This window comes from Mesocricetus auratus, unplaced genomic scaffold (genome assembly GCF_017639785.1).
Source record: "Mesocricetus auratus isolate SY011 unplaced genomic scaffold, BCM_Maur_2.0 Super-Scaffold_100062, whole genome shotgun sequence".
Taxonomy (NCBI): domain Eukaryota; kingdom Metazoa; phylum Chordata; class Mammalia; order Rodentia; family Cricetidae; genus Mesocricetus; species Mesocricetus auratus.
The window spans coordinates 912,268-933,667 of record NW_024429234.1 but is presented as its reverse complement, the minus strand read 5'-3'; the positions used below and the strand labels follow the sequence as shown (position 1 = coordinate 933,667).

Genomic DNA, 21,400 nt, shown 5'->3' with positions numbered 1-21,400 from the left:
AGGACACTCAGCAAGGTTGAGCAAACACAGAGACCTATTGTTCCTCAGACAGGGCCAAGACTTGAGTTCCAAGAAAAACCTCAATTACCTCAATTGCCTGCACTCTAAGCCCTAGCCTCATTTGAATTGCCCAATCAGGGTCCTGTTACTAGGCTTCTCGCTTCTGTACTGCGCTTTTTGCTATAAAAGAACCCCTGAGTCCCCAGCTCGGCGCACTCAGTTCCCCGAGACTGGGACGCCCGGGTACCCGTATGTCACCAATAAAGCCTCTTGCTGTTGCATCCAAGTTCGTGGTCTCGCTGTTCCTTGGGTACGGGTCTCACTTCCGTGAAAGTATCCCTATTGGGGTCTTTCACTAAATTTCCTTATTCTGGTTTTCCCACCTAACCTCATCCTGTCCAGCTATTGGCCAGCCAGCTTCTTTATTAAACTAATCACAGTATAACTTACACAATGAACAGAAAGATTATTCACAGCAGCCTACTATATGTAATGTCCTTGCTGGGGATGCAGATAACCTGCCTATGCTTGTAGTCATATTGTCAATGGCAAGTTCATCATTTAACCCCAGGATTGTCTAGCTCTAAAAGCCCTTAGCATCTAAATGCATAGTCCTTTTTTTTTTTTTTTTTTTCTGTGACAGGGTTTCTCTGTGTAGCCTTGGCTGTCCTGGGACTTCCTGTATAGACCAGGCTGTCCTCAAACTCACAGAAATCCTCCTACCTCTGCCTCCCAAGTGTTGGGATTAAAAGCATGTGCCACCACTGTGTGGCCTAAAAGTATAGTCTTAATGGCATCTCCAGAGCCATGTTGTACTTGAGGAGCTGCATAGGAACACAGTGACAGGTAAGCAGAGACAAGGCGGTTAGAGGTCTGTGGGTGTGCTGAAGTGTCCACATGCCACATTGCATGTGTTGAAGTCAGAGAAAGACTCGTGGAGTCGGATTTCTACTAACACCCATGTGGGTCCCAGGGATTGAATTTAGATTGGCAGCATTGGCAGCTGAACCATCTCTCTGGCACTCTGCCTTGTTTTTTTAAAGATGGTCTGTCTTAGTTAGCCATGGAGGGAAGCTGCTTATTGGCTTGCTTCCTATGGCTTGTTCAGCCCACCTTCTTTTACAGCCCACCATGGGCTGGGCTCTCCCCCATTGATCACCAAATACCTTACAGCTAGATCTCAAGGAGGCATCTCCTCAGCTGAGACTCCTTCCTTTGATAACTCTAGCTTGTGTCAAGTTGACCCACAAAACCAGCCAGTACAGGGTGTCTCACTGAGCACTGAACTCACTAGTTGACCTCAATAAACTTAGTCAGCCCCAGGAACCTCTGGTATCAGCCTCCCCAGCACTGGAATTAGAGGTGTGTTCCGCCGTACTCAGCTTGCTAGTTCTGTTCTAGGCGTCCATATCAGCCCCCATGCTTGCATGGCAAACACTTTACCGATTGATCAGTCTTCCTTGGCCCCCTTTTATGGAGACAGGGTCTTATGTAACTCAGACTAGCCTCAAACTCATTGTGTAGTTTAGGGTGGTCTTGAACTACTCATTCTCCTGCCTCTGCCACATAGCTACTTAGGTTATAGACTACCATTCCAGGTGAGATTGACAGTTTAAAAAGTTCCCAGAGGAGCTAGAGAGATGGCTCAGTGGTTAAGAACATTCATTGCTCTTCCAGAAGACCTAAGTTTGGTTCCCAGCACTCAGGTAGGGTTGCTTACACCAGCAAAAATCACTTTCTTCTGGCCTCCATGGACACAAACATGCACACACACGGGCTTTCAAAAAGTTCCCCAGGTGATGCTGATATTGCTGATCCGGGAATCACAAATCTAGTTCATCAAAAATCCTCTTTGTTGGGTAGAAAGATAGCTTAGCAGAGTGTAGCTGCTCTTAGAGGACTTAGATTTTGTTCCTGGCACCCATATGGTGGCTCACAGCCACCTGGAGCTCCAGTCCCAGGGGAAGGGATGTGTGACCTTCCTCAGTCTTGCGGATGCCATGCATGCAAGTGGGGCACAGACACACATGCAGGCAAAACACTCATGCACTTAGAACTAAAAATAAATAAAACGCCAAACCCTTTGTATGTGGGAGTTGTGTGACACCTGTAATCCCAGGTAGAAAGAGGAGGCTGAGGAGCCCAAGGTCAACCTTGCCTACATAGCAAGCTCAAAGCCTGCCTAGGTTACATGAGGCCCTGTCTCAAAACATTACTCTGTGTGTTAGCTTAAAATAATGAAAAATGCCACTGAGTTCATGCCTATAATTCCACTATGCCAGAGGCTGAGGTGGGAGAATAACCATAAACTAGAGGCCATTTGAGGATACAAAATTACTTCTAGGTTAGCCTGGGCTAGAGTGAGACTCTGCCTCAAAACATAAAATTAAACAAAATAAATAATGGTAATTATTAATTGAAAATAACTATTGTTGGGTCATGTATGGTAGCACACACCTTTAATCCCAGCATTTGGGAGACAGAGGCAGTCAGATCTCTGAGTTCGAGGCCAGCCTGGGTTATAAAGTGAGTTCCAGGTCACCTAGGGCTACAAAGGGAAACCTTGCCTTGAAAAACCATACCAAAAACAAACACAAAACCCAAAAAACCAACAACAACAAAAACTGTCACAGGGTACTGTTTTTGTTCTAATCTATCACATCATATTTTATTCAAACTCTTGCCCAGCTTTTCCAGCTATATTCTTTCTTCAAACACATCCAAACAATGTTTCATGGGGGATATAGTTCAAATAATAATTATTGAGAGAATGAAAACCTTATGTTCATTTCTCTATGCATTTTCCTTTTGCATCTCATTTGGCTGTTGCTATAATGGCTCTTTATTGCCTCATAAAGGCCTCTGCATTGAAGGCCTGTGGCAGTATTGGGAGGTGCTGGACTTTTAGATGGTGGGGCTTAATGAAGGGGATAAAGCATTGGGCGTACACCCTTCCCAGCTCTTCCTAGCCACCATCAGTCCTCCGTGACATGCACCTGTAGTGCCACAGGCCCAAGGCAACAGAACAAGAAGCGTAGACTGAAACCTCTGGAACCGTGAGCAGAAATAAGCTTTTCTCCCTTGATTATCTCAGCCATTAGCATTCAAAAGCTGACTTACATATAGAAGCTGGAAAAAATAGTATCTACTGGGGGAGGAGGTGCGTGATGGAGCTCCACCAGTGCCAAATACAGACTCGTCCACAGCTCAGCAGGATCATCCTTGAAGACCACAGCACTCATGGCCTCCTGGGTAGCCGCTTCTCCCACGTAAGGGCAGAATGAGTGTGACCGCGGTCTGCAGGGCCTGAGCTTGGGTCTTGGGTCTTCGTACTGCGTGTCAGAGGGAGGGAGCACCCTGACCAGTGTGCTGTCTGGGATCAAGTACCCTGCATGGCCACACCTGGGAGTCTGCAGCAAAGCCAGGTCAGGGGTTTGGAGCGAGACAAGCTGGCAGCAGGTGCCTGTTGCTGGTCATCCCCTCACATCATCCGGAGTTCCCAGACTCCTCCCTTCCAAACATTTCAGAAGAACATCAGCACCCCTGCTTTCCTTGAGCCTTGAATTGGGCATCGTGCTACGGCTGCTGAGGCTCAGTGGGAAACATTTGTGTTCACGTAAGGTGTCTCCTTCCTCTCTTTTACTTCTGTTCGGGGCTGATTTTGAACCATTCCATGCTCCTTAAAGATCTTATTTCCAAGGATTCATTTTGTGAATAGATGAGGTTCTCTCACTGTGTTTTTCACATGTTAGTCTCTCTCTCTCTGTCTATGTCTCTCCCTCCGTCCCTCCCTCCGTCCCTCCCTCCCTCCCTCCCTCCCTCTCTCTCTCTCTCTCTCTCTCTCTCTCTCTCTCTCTCTCTCTCTCTCTCTCTCTCTCTCTCTCTCTCTCCCTCTCTCTCTCTCTCTGCTGCTGCTGCTGCTGCACCTTGCTTCATACTGAGCTGCATACAGGGTCTATCAGCTCCTAGGTGTACACTTAGCATTTGTGAACAGAACAAATGGACAAGCCCAAGGCTGCTCAGAGCCTTCCCACCTCTCTTTTATTGTCCTTAACGTTTTATTTTATGTATGTGGGCGCTTGGTCTGTATATATGTCATGCACCATGTGTGTCCCTGATGCCCACACAGACTACAAGAGGGCATCAGAATTACGGACCGTTGTAAGCCACCATGTGAGTACTAGGAGTGGGATCTCCGTCCACCGGAAGAGCAGCTAATACTGCAGAACCGTCTCCAGCCCACAACGTTCCCAGTTCTTGTTTGGTACTCTTGATTCTCTGTGTGTTCTGAGGCAAACCCCTAAATTATGTGTACATCAGTTTCCCCTACTGTTAAATGGGCATATTAATAGCCCACATGGGGCTAACAGTTGCATGATATGTGGCTATGGTCAGCACTTTTAGATGCTTCTTGCCATTATTCTTGTCCTTTCAGAAACAGGTGTGCCTGGAGTTAGAAGATACTAACTAGCTGTGCTATCCCCTCCCACCCTCATCCTGTAAAATGGGAGCTGCCACGGTCCCACCTAACAGGGCTGACTACAAGGATTAAGTGAGGGGACCTGAAAAGTACTAAGCTTCGAACATAAAGGTGCTTTTTAAAGTGCTCAGGCCTCGGACAAGCATGGTGGAAAACACCTGTAATTCCGGGGCCGCCGAAGTTGAAGTAGGAAGATTAGCCATCCTCTAAATACATAATGAGCTTGAAGCCAGCCTGGGCTACATAACAGCTTGGTTCAAACAAAACAAAAACCCTAAATAAACAAGTAATTAATCGTGTGGTCCTCAAGTGAACAGGATAAAACTTTGGAGGTGCTGGCCCACAAGAGAACTTTCTGGGAGCGACCCAGCCACTCCCGACTGCAGCTAAGTGTGCCTTCCTTGTGACCACCAGGGGACGCTGGCGCACTGCTGAGAACTCCAGAGCCTCCAGGAAAGTCGAGTTGCAAGAACCAAGCTTGTGCAGAATCCTCCGGGATTTTATTTTATTTTCCTGTCTTTCTTCCCTCCTATAAATGATCCTGGAATCTCACCTGCCCTCATGAGATGGGCGGCCCTCAGCAGCTTCCATCCTCCGTCCTATGCCAGAGTGGAAAAGACCCAGCACCGGGAAATAAAGAGTGTCCAAATCATCACCCCTGGTAAGAAAAAAACAAAACAAAACAACAACAAAACAGAACAACAACAAAAAACAAAACAAAACAAAAAACCCCGGAGTCACACTCCACAGGTCCTTAGCACTTGCGCTCTCTACAGTAGGAATATTCTTCCCCCAAAAGAAATGGTTTCCTCTCTCACCTTCAAGTCTTTGTTCAAATACCAGCTTTCCAGCAAAGTCCTCCTCTCCTGTGTTTCCTCCATCACCAATTCGTCCCCCTAGAAATTATCAAGCATGGTGGCATTCACCTTTAATCACGGCACTTAGGAGGCATAGACAGGTGAATCTCTGTGAGTTCAAGGCCAGCTAAGGTAACAGTCCCAGTCTCAAAACAGGAAAAAAAAATTTGTCACCTTCTTACATGTGATTTTTACTGTATTTTCCACCTGTCTCCTCTGGTATTCCGAAGTCTGTAAGAATGGGGATTTTTCCTCTCCAACACATCAAGTAAAACTTGCCACGTGGCAAAGGGACACCATGACCACGGTAACTCTTGTGAAGGAAAGAATTTAATTGGGGTGGCTCGCTTACAGTTTCAGAGGTTCTGCCCATTATGGCAGGGAGCACCATGGAGGGCGGGCAGATGTGGCGCTGGAGCTGAGATCGCAGCATCTCACGGGATAGGAAGTCAACTGAAAGTCATACTGAGGGAAGCTTGAACAAGAGAGACCTCCACACAGCTGCCTCTTGCCATGGCAGCTGCCTTTCCCCCAAATGGTGAGTTAGAGAGAGGCAGAACGCCCAAGAGAAAAATCACCATCTTCTCTTTGCCTAGTTACAAATGTGACAAACCCGTTTGTGGCAGACTGAGAGAAGTTAATAACTTGCCTAAAGTCTTGTAGCTGATACTGGCAGAGTCAGTTCTGCCTGATACTTAGAATAAGTTCCACAGTCCTTGAACATTTTTTATTGCATAATTTTTTGGGGAAGGGCATGTGTGGTGGTCAGAGAACAACTTTCAGGAGTCGGTTCTCTCTTTCCATCATGTGGGTTCTGGGGATGCAATTCTAATTTTCTGGCTTGGTGACAGGCATGTTACCGGCCGAGCCATTGCACAGGCCCCAAAAATCCTTTTTAAAATGGCTGTGAAGGCCCAGCTTCCCTCCATAATTTTAAACACATCAAACATACTCTCACCTCAGCACTTTTTATTTATTTAAATTAGAAACAACCTTGCTTCACATGCCAATCCCAGCTCCCTCTCCTTCCCCTCCTCCCCCCGCACCCCCACCAGGCTCCCCAACCCCCACCCAATCCCCACTCCAATCCCCAGGGAGGGTGAGGCCCTCCATGGGGGATCTCCAGAGTGTATCATTTCTTTCAGGGCAGGGCCTAGGCCCTCCCCAAAGAGTCCAGGCTGAGAGAGCATCTCTCATTGTGGGATGGGCACCCAAAGTCCATTTGTATGCCAGGAATAAATACTGATCTACTACCCAAGGCCCCATAGATTACCTAGGCCTCCTCACTGACACCCACATTCAGGGGGTCTGGATCAGTCCCATGCTGTCCACCCAGCCATCAGTCTGGGGTCCAAGAGCTCCCCCCTTGTTCAGGTCAGCTGTTTCTGTGGGTTAAACCAACCCAGTCTTGACCCCTATGCTTATCAGTCCTCCCTCTCTGCAACTGGATTCCAGGAGTTAGTTCAGTGTTTAGCTGTGGGTGTCTGCCTCTGCTTCCATCAGTCACTGGATGAAGGTTCTGTTTCCCAGACTCACTGGCCCTGGGGTTGTAAGCTGGCACTCCCCTGCTCTATGTCTAAAATCCATATGTGAGAGAGTACATACCATGTTTCTCTTTTTGTGACTGGGTTACCTCACTCAGGATGGTTTCTTCTAGTGCTGTGCATTTGCCTGAGGATTTCAAGAATCCATTGGTTTTTTTCTGCTGACATTTTCTCTATCCACTCTTCAGTAGAGGGGCATCTAGGTTGCTTCCAAGTTCTGGCTATTACAAATAATGCTGCTATGAACATAGGAGAACAGATGTCCTTGTTGTACGAATGTCTTTAGCACTTTTTTAAACAGTCTCCCTGTGTAGCCCAGGCTTTCCCAGAACTCAGGGCAATCCTCTTGCTGCAGCCTCTCACAGATGGGGACTATATCCGAGAGCCACCAAGCCCAGCTCCTCCCAGTGCCTTTGCTCTTGCTGTCTCCACCTCATCCTCGGGTCCCCGCTCAAAGGCAAGCCAGGTCCTGCCTGACCACCACAAGCACAGTGACTTCCTGTCTGTTCACCCCATTTAAGTTTGCCAAATTACCTGCCGTCTAACGTCTGTTCCCACCACTCCCACCCCTGGTGAGGATGGAGCACTGTGTGCTGGGGCACGGCTGTATCACAGCGCACACAGTAAGCATTCAGTTCATAGTTACTAGATGAGTGCATGTCTTCGTAAAGAGCTCCAACAGTGACACACGCACTGTTCAACTCACTTCTCTGAGCTAACAAAGATTAAAGGAGATTTAAAAAGAAAATGACACGTCTTAGAGTCATGGGGTAGAGTTTTAAAGAAATGAGTTTCAATTCTCCTACCTAACCGGCTGGGCCCCGGGGGGGGGGGGGTTGAGCTCTGACAACCCTTTGTCTCCACACTCTTCAAGCTGGCAGAGAGTTGAGCAAACCACCAGAGCCACTCTTGGTAATGCCTGATCTCTTCCCAGGCTGGTTCCGCTGGTCCCCACACCTCCTCACAGGCGAAACCTTAGCCAGAAACCGCAGCTCTCCAAAAGACTAAGGTCACCGTTATTTATCCAGGGTGCGACAGTCAGGGAGAGCCCATCTTGAGACTGGTATGAAAGATTGCATTATGTCAGTTCAAAGTTCACTGTCTCTGGCCTCAAAGTCACTGTGTAGCCCAGGGCAGCCTCAGCCTCCCGGTGCTGGGACCACAGGTGCGTACCACCACGCCTGTCTCATGCATTTCTTTGTGGCCCTCTCTCCCTTTACAATCCTCGGTCGCGTTTATCGGTATCTTTGAGTTTTTACATGATTGTGTAAAATGGGTGGTGTTGCTTCATATTACTGTGATTTTACTTGAAATTTTAATATGTATTTATTTCATACTAGTGCATTTCCACACCACAGAGGTGCGGAGGTCAGAGGACAACCTGAGAGAGTAGGGCTGTCTCCCACCATGTGGATCCTAGAGCTTGAACTCAGGTTGTTAGGCCTGGGCCAAGCACCTTTACACCCTAGGCCAGCTTACCAGTCATGGTTATTTTTAATGGAGGCATCTTGTGTTATTAGTCAGCTGATTAGGGATCTTTGCTCTTCTCAGGCAGAAATCATGGTTAGAGAGAGGTGTGGGAACACCAGACCTTGAGCAGAGACCCACTTCCCCTTCTGCCTGGGAGTAGGCAGCTGTAGACAATGTTTAGTAAAAACATGTTTACTAAAAACGATACAATAAGTTCCTGGAAAAGGCCTTCCCACGGAAACCGCCCTGACCTCGACCTTGTCCAAAGACTAACCGCACCTTCAAAAACCCACACACATCCACCTCTGGGGTCAGAGCAGAACCAGCCAGGGGAGAGGAGAGAGCAGAAGCTTCTCTGGTGGGAGCTTTTCTTAGGAGGTTTTCTTGAACCTTTTTGGAGCCTGTTTAAAGTTTTCTTTATATCGTTGAACGAGTCTCTGTGTTGTCAATCCCCGACACCCTCCGCACGTTCTCGGACACAGGCCGCAGCAGACGTGACAGAGAGGTAGCTGTTCTAATGTTGGTAGGCCTGGACCCTTGAGTGCCAAAGGCTTGTGGGCTGCGCTGACTGACTCAGAACCTTATAGCTTTAATCCTGAAAACTAAAGGGTTATGGCTTGAGGCTCTGGGGTCCAGAGAACTATGGCTGTAGGTGCTCAGGTCAGAGGCTTATCACTCTGGGTTTTGGCCATAGCTCAGCTCTCAGTAGTCGCCAGTGTAATCTCTGACGCAGCAGCAGTCACCTGGTGTTGGAGCTCCCAAACCTCAGCTGTACGTGTCTACATCTTTTTTATTTTACACACATTTGTGTTTTACCTGCATGTATGTGTGTGTGAAGGTGTCAGTTCCTCTGGAACTGGAGTTACAGACAGTTGTGATCTGCCATGTGGTGCTGGGAATGAACCCAGGTTCTCTGGAAGAGCAGTCAGTGCTCTTAACCACTGAGCCATCTCTCCAACCTTGTGGCTCTACATCTTATATCTCTTAAGGCTTAGCAGCTTCCTGGAACTCTTCTAGTCACCAGGGTCCCCAGTCCCTCATCTTTGGCCTTTGACACCTTTTTCTGTATTTCCAAGGTCCTTTATCATCTCTCTGTCTCTGCTGCTCCCAGGAATTCTGGATGCTGTCTCACCACTGCTGTTGCTGTCATGGCTGCTCTGCTGTATCTTCTTCATGTTACCAGCTCAGCCTACACAGGACAGAAGTCAACAATAAGCAAAGTTTAGTCTCAGCACTCAGGAGGCAGATGCAAGGGAACCTCTGTGAGTTCAAGGCCAGCCTGGCCTATATCTTCCAGGCTAGGCAGGACTGCATAGTGAGAACCTGTCTTAAAAATAAATGCATGGGCCAGGCGTTGGTGGTGCACACCTTTAATCCCAGCACTTGGGAGGCAGAGGCAGGCGGATCTCTGTGAGTTCGAGGCCAGCCTGGTCTACAGATCAAGTTCCAAGACAGCCTCTAAAACAATACAGAGAAACCCTGTCTCGAAAACCCTCCCCCCAAAAATTCATGATAGATAGATAGATAGATAGATAGATAGATAGATAGATAGATAGATAGGAAAGAAAAGGCCATTTGGGAGAGACCATTTGTCTTAGGATTTCTATTACTGTGAAGAGACACCATTACCACAGCAACTCTTATAAAAGGAAAACATTTAATTGGGGTTAGCCTACAGTTTCAGAGGTTTAGTCCATTATCATGTCAGGTAGCATGCAGACAGACATGCTTCTAGAGAAGGAGTTGAGAGTTCTACACCTTGATCTGTAGGCAACAGGAAGTGAACTGTGACACTGAACATAGTAGACCTCAAAGCCCACCCTGACAACAGTGACACACTTCCTCCAACAAGGCCACACCTCCTAATAGTGCCATTTCCTATGGGGCCTCTTTGTGCAAATGAATTACCATCTGCAACACTCAGTGTCTTTTTGCTGGGCCAGGGTGAAGGTGGGGGGTTGGGGAATGGAGGTAGGTAGGGCTTCTTTCCTCTGATCTGAATGAGACAGGACAGCTGAAAAGAGTAACACAGTTTCAAGTTCACCAAGGGTTATTTTTTTGTTTTAGGGTTTTGTTTGTTTGTCTGTTTGGTTGGTTGGTTGGTTTTTGAAACAGGGTTTCTCTGTGTTAACAGTCCTGACTGTCCTGGAACTTGCTCTGTAGACCAGGCTGGCCTCACACTCACTGCGATCATCCTGCCTCTGCCTCCCGAGTGCTGGGACTAAAGGGATGTGCCACCACCACCTGGCCGCCAAGGCTTATCTTATTATTGATTGATTTTTTTTTTTTTTTTGTAGATAGAGCCTATGTAGCCCAGGATGACTTCAAAATCACAGTAGAGGCTAACTTTGAATTCCTGGGCCTCCTGTGCCCATCTCCTCCTTCGTCCTGGGATTACACAACCATGCACCCCCAACAGTTGCTGTCTCTCATTGAGTGCTACTTTCTTTTTTTTTAATATTTTATTTATTGTGTATACAGTCTTCTGCCTGCAGGCCAGCAGAGGGCATCAGATCTCATTCAAGGTGGTTGTGAGCCACCATGTGGTTGCCGGGAATTGAACTCAGGACCTCTGGAAGAACACTCAGTGCTCTTAACCACTGAGCCATCTCTCCAGCCCGAGTGCTACTTTCTAACCCAGTGTTGTCCAGAACAGTCACAACTGGAGCACGTGTTGTGAAGTGCTCTTGGCCACTGACGATGAGTCCTCAGAGTAATGGTAAAGTCACCAAAGCAACCAGGCTGCCATGTGGGCAGTCCAGACAGGTACCAGCAGAGGAGCTGCTAGAGTAACAGATTCCTGACCAAGGCATGAGGGAAGGGCCTGTCAGATAGCCAGCTCTCAGCAGTTTAGTCATTCCCAGGAGGCATTAAAAGGGCACTGACAATAAACACTCAGCAAAAGCTCAGAACAAACCATTCTCACTGCCTGTAATGCTGTTTGCTAATGCTTAATAATGCTTAGCCATGCTTAACTCTGGACCCAGGTTGAGGCTGTCCCTATCACCATAGGTCAGATTCAGTTTCTTCCTGTGACAGCCATCTTACAAATGTCTCCCAGTGGGTCTCCTCATAGTCACATCTTTGAGTTCCATCTGCAGGAAATGTTTGTTTGCATTCCTACAAAAGGTATACACATCAAAGGGGAAATAAACTGGATGACTTTTTGGAAACAGCCTTTGGGAGGTGGATTAGATTCAGAAGAGGTCATGAGAGTGGGAACATGATAGGATTTGTGCCTTTTTGTTTGTTTTCTATAAGGCCCCAACTACCCAGATAGGTCTAGAACTCCTCCTCTCTATCCCCCGGGTGCTGGGATTACAGGTGTGTACCACCACACCGGGCTGTGAGTTTGCACCTTTGGAAGAGGCAGTCGGGGGCTGAGAAGACAGATCAGCAGGTGAAGAGTTTGCCATGTGAGCATGAGGACCTCAGTTTCATCTGCAGCACCCACACAAAGCCAGGCACAACAGCATACACCTGTAATCCCAGCACGGACCATTCAGGATTCTTAGGGCTTGCTTGCCAGCCTGTTTAACTGAATTGGTAATCTCCAGATTCAAAAAGAGACCCTGTCTCAAAAAAAAATAACATGGAGAGTGATTAAGGGCACCTGACATCACCCTCTGGCCTTCACATACCTGCAGATACACATACATGCACACAAACATAGGGCACAGAAGCACATACAAGAGGGGGGAAAGAAGGAAGAGCAGAGAGGAGACGCCAGGCTCACTGACTTTTACACACCAAGCAAAGGCCAGGGAGCACACAGAGACACTGGCCACACACAGGCTGGGAGGGGAGGCCTCAGAATAAAGCCTGCCTCCCTGGCTCTAAATCTCTCAGCCTCCAGACCAGGGCATTCCTGTTGATGAAGCGCCTGACTGTAGACATCTTGCTGTAACTAAGCAGCTGACTGGGGTCCCTTGCTCCACTCAAATAGAATTATGATTAGAAAGAAATAGCTATCCATGTGTTGGCAGACCTAGGCCCTCGAGTGCCAGGGGTTTGTGGGCTGGGCTGCAGATTGGGAGCATTATAGCTGATCCTGAATGCCTCAATAAAAACAACAAAACCAAAACCTAAAGTTTATTTTAAGCATTGAGTTTGCTATAATTTCCTCTCCTTTCCTTTCCTTCCTTCCTTCCTTCCTTCCTTCCTTCCTTCCTTCCTTCCATTTTATGTGTATGTATATATACCTGAGTATATGTATATGCATGCTTCATTTAATTCTCACAAAACTCCATGAACAGCTACTGTTATGCCCATTCTGCAGGTGAAAATAACAGGGATTCTGAGTCTGTTGAGATGGCTCAATAGGCACGGTGGTTTGAATGAGAAATGTCTTCCATAGCCTCACATATGTGAATACTTGGTTCCAGGTTGATGACGCTGTTTTGGGGAAGCTATGGAATCTTCAGGAAGTCGGGCCTTAATAGAGGAGGTGTACCAGTGAGGGCAGGCTTCAATGGCCTGCCGCCATGACACCCCACCACTTATGGACTCTCACTCTGGAACTGTAAGCCCAAATAAACTCTTCCATAAATCAGTTTTGGTCAGTTTATCAGAGCAACAGGAAAGCACTTAATACCATGGGTAAAGGCACTTGCTGCCAAGTCTGCACACCTGAGTTGGATCCCCAGGACCCAGTGGGAGAAGGAGAGAAGCATTTCTGTGAGTGTTCCAACCTCCACACTCACACTGAGGCACAAGCAGTCACACCCCCTCCCCATCCCCCCACACTTGTGTGCACGTGCACTGGTGCAGAAAAACAAGCAAGGTGAGACGACATGTAACACAGATGACTAGGGATGACCAGCAACAGCACAACTTCTGTTATATTTGTGTGTGCGCGTTTGTGTGCGTGTGCATGCGTGCGTGCGTGCGTGCGTGCGTGCGTGTGTGTGTGTGTGTGAGAGAGAGAGACAGAGACAGAGACAGAGACAGAGAGAGAGAGAGAGAGAGAGAGAGAGAGAGAGAGATCTTATTCCATTTGAGGCTGACTTTGAACTTAACCATCATCCTCCTGAAAGGTGCAATTAGAAGTGTGTGCCTCCATCCTCAGCTGTTGTTGTCTTGGTTTGTTTTGTTTCTCAAGACAGGGCTTCTCTGTATAACAGTCCTGGCTGTCCTGGAACTCACAGAGATCCACCTGCCTCTGTCACGTCTGCTGCGCAGCCTGTGTCCGAGAACGTGTGGAGGGTGTCAGGGATTGACAACACAGAGACTCGTTCAACGATGTAAAAAAAACTTTAAACAGGCTCCAAAAAGGTTCAAGAAAACTTCCTAAGAAAGGCTCCCACCAGAGAAGCTTCTGCTCTCTCCTCTCCCCTGGCTGGTTCTGCTCTGACACCAGAGGTGGATGTGTGTGGGTTTTTGAAGGTGCGGTTAGTCTTTGGACAAGGTCAAGGTCAGGGCGGTTTCCGTGGGAAGGCCTTTCCCAGGAACTTATTGTATCGTTTTTAGTAAACATGTTTTTACTAAACATTGTCTTACAGCTGCCTACTCCCAGGCAGAAGGGGAAGTGGCCAGGAACTTATTGTATCGTTTTTAGTAAACATGTTTTTACCAAACATTGTCTTACAGCTGCCTACTCCCAGGCAGAAGGGGAAGTGGGTCTCTGCTCAAGGTCTGGTGTTCCCACAATTCACCCCTTTTTATTTTCAAATGAGGCACTCCTGGCTTAGGTCAAGTAGGGTCACCCTCCCTTTCCCGTCTTTGGGGGACCTTGAACCCCTGTTTTAGGTGGGAGGGGTCTTCCCCACAGGTTGCCCGTCATCGGAGATACCCCAACCTTAAATCATCTGTAACCAACCTTCATGGCTATCGGGATTGCCATGGGCTAAGCTAAGCAATACTTGGTTACGGATCTCTTGTCTCTGGAACAAGGCACGTTTGAGCTTGGCATAAAGCCAGAATGCCTACCGCCACTGCCACCATTTCCAGGACCCCCATTGACATAGCGCCTCTCCATCACCATACCCATCACCAGATCTGGGCCATAACATTCTACGAGCCTTCATCTGTTACAAGGGTAACCCACATGTGATTTACATTTACAATTTGATAAAGTTTCCAATCGTTTCAAGATCTGCTCAGGAAAGCATTTAGAAAGTGCACTTGCACAGATACATTAGGTACAATCATTGATGTTACACATGTAGCATTACGAAAAATATGAACAATAGTTGTCGCATTAGGACAAGTTGCATTTCTCCAGAAAAATACACTGGCCTAGTCGTGATTCCAGAAATAGGAACCATCAAGTCTGATATTTCAAGTGACCATGTCCTGTTCAAATACTGAAAAGAGGCTTTTGCCACTCATCATAGTCCATACCAATGTCCAAATGCTTTAAATGGGTCCTTTTTTCTCTGTTGGCTTTACGATGAAAACTCATGGGTCCAGAAGGTTGATGCAGCAGGTCTGTTGAGAAATTGGAAATCTCGAACCAACTGTTTTCTCTCTTTCTTGGGCTCTAGATTCGATGACATCAAGAATCAGGAACACTGATTTAGGAGATCTCACTCAAACTGGCTTAGGTAGGCTCCCATGGTCTCAGGTCCAGTTTTTCTCTGCTCCATGCATCTCACTAAATGGTCTGACAGTTGCTGAAGCTCTATTCCTTTCCTGCAAGAAAACACAAACATGCCCTCGACCCCAAATTAGGGTCTTCTCCACTGTCTAGTGTATGGATGTCTCCATTTGATCTGAGCAATGGTTGCTCAAGTTCCATCATGCCAGAATCTGTCTGAAGCTCACTGGCATTCACATTATAAAATTTTTAAATGAGGAGTGTATTATTTGATGAGTCATGTGGGGACTGGGGACATTATTCCCCTTTTTTATTTTCTAAAAAATTTTCTTTTTTGAACTGTTGAAGCTGGACCATAACAGTAGAAGGATTTGTCTACCCTCCTTGGTTAACTATCTAGGTAAATTGGGCTTACTAAATAACTTTTGAAAATTATTTGAAGTCTGTGAGCAGTCTTTCCCAATCTAACCTGTAGAACTCTCACTAGCTGACAAGGCCTCATTTGTATCTTAAATTTTTCTGTTAAAACATTAACAGACTGGCTGGATGTTCCTTTTGGCTATATTTAACACAATCTAGGTAGCTTCTTAACTATTTTTGAAGGGATTTAAGTATCCTTTTAATCATATAATCAGTTCACACTCACGCATTCACAATCACATTTCATACATACCGGTGTGGCCACACCATACATTCAGAACATACATGCATCTTTTAGTCATCCTTTTTCCCTAGGTCATGATTAGTCTGTTGCAATGAAGTTTCCTTAATTGAAATCTATGTAAAAGAACAACTCCAGCCAATCCTTGAACTAAAAAGGTTAAAAAGTCCTATATGTTTTTATCATTCCTCCATTTGAGCTACAGTCATGGGGTACAGCCGTACCTACTCCTTGTAACTCTGTAGATGCAAGGTAGAGAGGCCAGGCTTTTGGCCAAAAGTTTATAGAGATGACTCACAAAATAGAACTTAAATGTAAACAAAAATTTCCATTCCATATACCTTTGTCTTTTTCTTATTCTTTTACTTAATACCAGTACCTCCTTTATTAACCGTTACCAATTTTCGATTCACCCACTTTTAATCCATCCTCCAACTGAGGGTGGTCTCTCAGGTTCCCCTTTCTTTCCTGACCTTGGTGTCAGGCGAAGGCCTGGAGATTTAATCCAATCCACCCTCCAACCTAGGGTGATCTCTCAGGTTCCCCTTTCTTTCCTGACCTTGGTGTCAGGTGAAGGCCTGGAGATTTAATCCAATCCACCCCCCATCTGAGGGCAATCTCTCAGGGTTCCCTTACTTTCCTGACCTTTGTCAGGCGAAGGCCTGGAGATTTAATCCGGTACCCCTAGCTTGGTACCCCTTTTTAACACATCCGCATAGCCTTACTGGCCAGCCTTTTAGATCTCTCAGTTCCCCTTTACTTTCCTGACCTCAGTGGATCAGGCGAAAGACTGGAGATTTTTTATTTTATTTCTTATTTTACCCTTTTTTTTTTCTTTTTCCTTTTTTTTTTTCTTTTCTTTTTTTTTTTTTTTTTTTTGAGACTGGGTTTCTCTCTATCCTTTTGGAGGCTGTCCTGGAACTTGCTCTATAGACCAGGATGGCCTCATTCCTTTCTATCTCTGCCTCCCGAGTGTTGGGATTAAAGGCGTATGCCACCAACACCCAGCTCTCTGAATATCATAGCAAACATCCTCCCAATCTGGGACATTTAAGCCTTCCCCAGTAATGAACCATGGGCTCCCTCGTTTAATCCATTTTAAAAAGCCTGCCATGGTTGTAGTCCCCTGTTCTTCAAGCAACTTTTTTACGTGATACTGTAATTTAAACTTCCAGGGACTATTTCCCATAGTTTTTTTTTCTATTTTTCTCCATTTGTCCCTGGCTGGCAAAAGGGACGACCCCGTCCACTTACCTCGCTTTCATGATCTCGGTGGGACCTCCAATTGTCACGTCTGCTGCGCGGCCTGTGTCCGAGAACGTGTGGAGGGTGTCAGGGATTGACAACACAGAGACTCGTTCAACGATGTAAAAAAAACTTTAAACAGGCTCCAAAAAGGTTCAAGAAAACTTCCTAAGAAAGGCTCCCACCAGAGAAGCTTCTGCTCTCTCCTCTCCCCTGGCTGGTTCTGCTCTGACACCAGAGGTGGATGTGTGTGGGTTTTTGAAGGTGCGGTTAGTCTTTGGACAAGGTCAAGGTCAGGGCGGTTTCCGTGGGAAGGCCTTTCCCAGGAACTTATTGTATCGTTTTTAGTAAACATGTTTTTACTAAACATTGTCTTACAGCTGCCTACTCCCAGGCAGAAGGGGAAGTGGCCAGGAACTTATTGTATCGTTTTTAGTAAACATGTTTTTACCAAACATTGTCTTACAGCTGCCTACTCCCAGGCAGAAGGGGAAGTGGGTCTCTGCTCAAGGTCTGGTGTTCCCACATGCCTCTGCCTCCCAAGTACTGACATTAAAGGTGTGTGCCACCATCGCCCAGCTGTTTTGTTTTTAATTCTTTTATTTCCCAGTTCATCTATCTAGCCCACACAACTCACAAGTTATTGTATGTTCACAGAGCTGCATGGCTCCACCACCAGCAGTTCCAGGACATTCTTACCATCCCTAAAAGAAATGCTGTGTTCCTCAGTCCTCTCAGCCCCAGGCAACTGCCCATCCACCTTCTAGCTCAACAGACTTTCTTATTCTGCACAATTCAATAGTGAAAGCACACAGGGCACAGGACACAGCACACAGGACACAGGACACAGTAGGCTGTTCCTTGGTCTTTCAGTCAGTGTAATTTTCTCAAGGTCCATCCATCCTGCAGCACATACAGACATTATATTTCTTCTGAGATGGGAATGTTATTCCCTTTACAGATATACTACATTTTATTTATGCACGTATCAGTTAATGGTATTTGTGTCCTTCTACTTCTAAATGTACCCTGTTATTAGTCTTTGGCAGTTTTACATGTACGTAACATATCTTGGTCATACCCACTGTTAACGTGTCCTCCTCCCATCTTCCTGATGGAATGCTGACTGATATTTTTGGCTTCATCTTGTGCATGTAACCGTAGCTGCAGTGGGTTCAGGAGTGCAGAGGCAGGCCACATACAGGGTCATAAACAGAGCTCCTATACACTTTCATGCTTTTCTCTCAGAAGCGAGCTGCTACATCAAATCATAATTATGTTTAGCATTTTGAGGCAACACCTGTTTTTAATACATTCCAGTAGCTCACAATGGTTTCTGCCATTAAAGATAATCAAAAGGATAATAACATCTTGTAACACACAAAAAGGCACAGGGCTCCAATTCAGGGTGCACAGAGCTGCCTTTATTCATCTGGGTACTGTCTGTGGATGCTTCTGTGTTGCAGTGGCAGCACCGACTGTATGATGCAGGGCAGTGGCCTGCAAAGTCTTAAATGTTCACTCTGTAGAAAAGGTTTGTTAACACCTGAAAAACTACACATTGGCGTCACTATTGACTCTGTTGTTCAGTTAGGGTCTGGTGTACCTCAGGCTGGCTTCAAATTCGTTATGTAGTCCAAGGATGACCTTCAACTGCTGCTTCTCCTGCCTTCACCTCCCAAGTGTTAAGACTGCAGATGTGCACCACCATGCCACGCTGATGCAGTGTTGGGCATCACACTCGGAGCTTCTGCACGCTAGCCGCACACTTTACTAACTGAGCTCCAGTGCTGGGGATCACAACTGGAGCTTCTGCATACTAACCGCACACTTTACTAACTGTCCTAGTGATTCTTGTCAGCCCTTGAAAGAATCGTGGCTATGTCCTGCCTCCAGGCCAGATAACAGGACCCAGGCCATCAGCTTCGCCCCAACAGATGTGTATTATAGCATAAAGAAATGAGTCCCTGGGCCGGTGAGATGGATTGAAGCATGAAGATACCTGATGCAAAACTAAGGACCTGAGTTTAATCTCTGGGACCCACAGAGTGGAAGGAGAGACCCAAATCCTACAGTTTGTCCTCTACCACATACAAACAATGGCACACATGTACTCCATATAACATATAGACACACACAGCAAAAGATAGATAGATAGATAGATAGATAGATAGATAGATAGATAGATAGATAGATGGGCATGTGTTGCACATCTTTAATCCTAGCACTCCAGAGGCAGATGCAGGAGGATCTCTGTGAGTTCAAGACCAGCTGTGTCTACAACAGCGAGTTCCAGACCAGTCAGAGCTATACAAACAAACAAATGTGATTTTAAAAAAGAAATGGAAGCTTGTGTCTAGCCCATCTTCTGGATAAGAGCATCAGACCCGGGCTGGTTTGTATACACTGTGGGAGGAGGAGTGAGACTTAGCTTTTCTGTCTTCCTAGACAACTTCCTCCCTCCAGCTGAGAAGACCTGACCCTGAATAATTCATGGCTGGGGTTTGCAGAACACTCCAGCTCTTCAGAGCACTTTGACCATCATTAATTAGTAAGAACCTGGCTCTGGCTGTCACATGTTAAAGAAAAGCAGAGGTGGCTGTAATGTCTCTGCCACTAAAACTAGAAGTGTCCATCTTCATGGGCTCCATGACAAAGCTGAACAGCAGGTTCCTTCTCCCTGGCCGCTGCTCTGTTGCCTCCCTAGACCTGCTGCTTTGGCTGGTGGGTCCCCTAAGAAGCCGTGTCCCCTCTTTGCACTCATTGTCCTGTCTGAAAGGAGCGAAGACACTATCACCAGGCTCGTGAGGATTGAGTTTGTTTACAAAACTGATCTGAGAGGAACCCTCATCTACAGGCTAGGACATCCAATGGCCCCATAGCTTTGGAAGGCAGCCTAGTAGCTCCCCAAATAGTCAAGCATCAAGATACCAGATGACCCAGAAGTTCTACACTTGGGTTGACAACCAACGGGAATGATAACACATGCACACAAGGGCCTTTATATACGCAGCATTGTTTTGACAAAACAGAAGAAGTAACGGCTGGAGCAATGGCTCAGCAGTAAGAGCACTTGTTGATGCAGAACCCACATGGAGGCTCACCACCATCCATAACTCCAGTTCCAGGGCATCTGGTGCCTTCTTCTGACACACAAGGGCCCAAACATACCCATAGGCAAAACGCTCACACGTATAAAATAAATACATAGAAAACAAAAGATTCCAGTACCCATTTCAGATAGTGAGATGACAGAATTTGGTTTTTTGTTGTTGTTGTTGTTGTTGTTGTTTGGTTTTTACGAGACAGGGTTTCTCTGTATTGTTTTGGAGGCTGTTGGTCCAGCCCAGCCTCTAACTCACAGAGATCCGCCTGCCTCTGCCTCCCGAGTGCTGGGATTAAAGGCGTGCGCCACCACCGCCTGCGAATTTGAGGGTTTTTTTATTTGTTTTTTTGTTTTTGTTGTCTTGGTTGGTTCAGTTTGGTTTTTAAACACAGGGTTTCTCTGTGTAGCCCTAGCTGTCCTAGAATTCTCTCTGTAGACCAGGCTCGCCTTGAACTCATAGAGATCCACCTGCCTCTGCCTAGGATTAAAGGCATATTCCATTACTGCCCTAGCTTAGTTGTGTGGTTTTTTGTTTTGTTTTGTTTTGTTTTGTTTTAACCAAAGGTAACTAGCCCACCAAGGACTGGTCCAAAAATCTCCTTTACTTTAATCTACCAACTTGAAATTTTTTATGTAGATCTTTTAATCTCCTGCACCTGGTAATACTTTTGTTTACACAAAGATGCCCCTGAATCCTCCGAATACGATGTCCTAGAGTAACTGACCCCTTTTCCTTCATTTCCTGTGCACTGACCTTAAAACTAGTCAATCATGAAAGAGTGTAATGTCAGACCCCAGCCAATGAGGAACACACACTGACAGAGAGAGTTGGGGCAGGGTAGGGGTGGGATGGGAGGGGGGAAAGGGAGGAGGGGGGGAGAGAGAGTCACAGCGCATTTAGAATAGAAGCCTAGTGATCATCCTGCCCCGGTGTGCTTGCCTGCTCCTTTGGATTGGTAACGCATCCTTTTTGCAAAAAGGAACTGCCTTGCCAAGCCACTTGTACTTTATTCCTGTGTTTCTCTGCACACTGAGATTATTCTTTGTTTCTAAGAACACCAGCATATCAGAATCCATTATTTTAAGAACTCTTTAGGTAACTCTGGTAGTCGGGCTACTTTGAGAAAATGGTAACCCAACTTGGAGCTATGTAGCTTATTTATAGCCTTGCTCAAATCTCTGTCCTTTGTTGTTTCATGTTGACGTGCCACAGATTCCTACATTTAAGAGCTCAATAATAACACACAGCCCCTGGGAGTTTATAATTTCCCTTTAGTTTAATTCAGAGTAAGGATTGATGATGTTAATAACAGCAATAGAAAACTAGAATGTGCTGGGCCCTCTGCAGGGGTTTCCCCGGCACCACGTCCTCTGTATTCTCATAACAGACTAACGAGCTTTTTGGTTGTCCCTGCTTTGCTCAAGGAAGTTAAATGACTGGGTCATAATTCAGCCCCAGTTTTGAATTATTTTAAATCTTTTTGTTTGTTTGTTTTGAG

The 21,400-nt window shown here is 46.3% G+C and overlaps 1 long non-coding RNA gene across 2 annotated transcripts; it reads left to right on the top strand.

Annotated features, from left to right (window-relative positions):
* Window positions 1-2,917: 2,917 nt before the first annotated feature.
* LOC110342054 lies at window positions 2,918-12,903 on the top strand. 2 transcript variants are annotated; one of them, XR_005873461.1, is made up of 3 exons: window positions 2,918-3,056; window positions 4,895-5,141; window positions 12,737-12,903. It is a non-coding gene; the product is annotated as an uncharacterized LOC110342054 (long non-coding RNA). The 2 variants fall into 2 exon arrangements; XR_002384046.2 differs by having other exon boundaries at window positions 2,918-3,616.
* The last annotated feature ends 8,497 nt before the right edge of the window (window positions 12,904-21,400 follow it).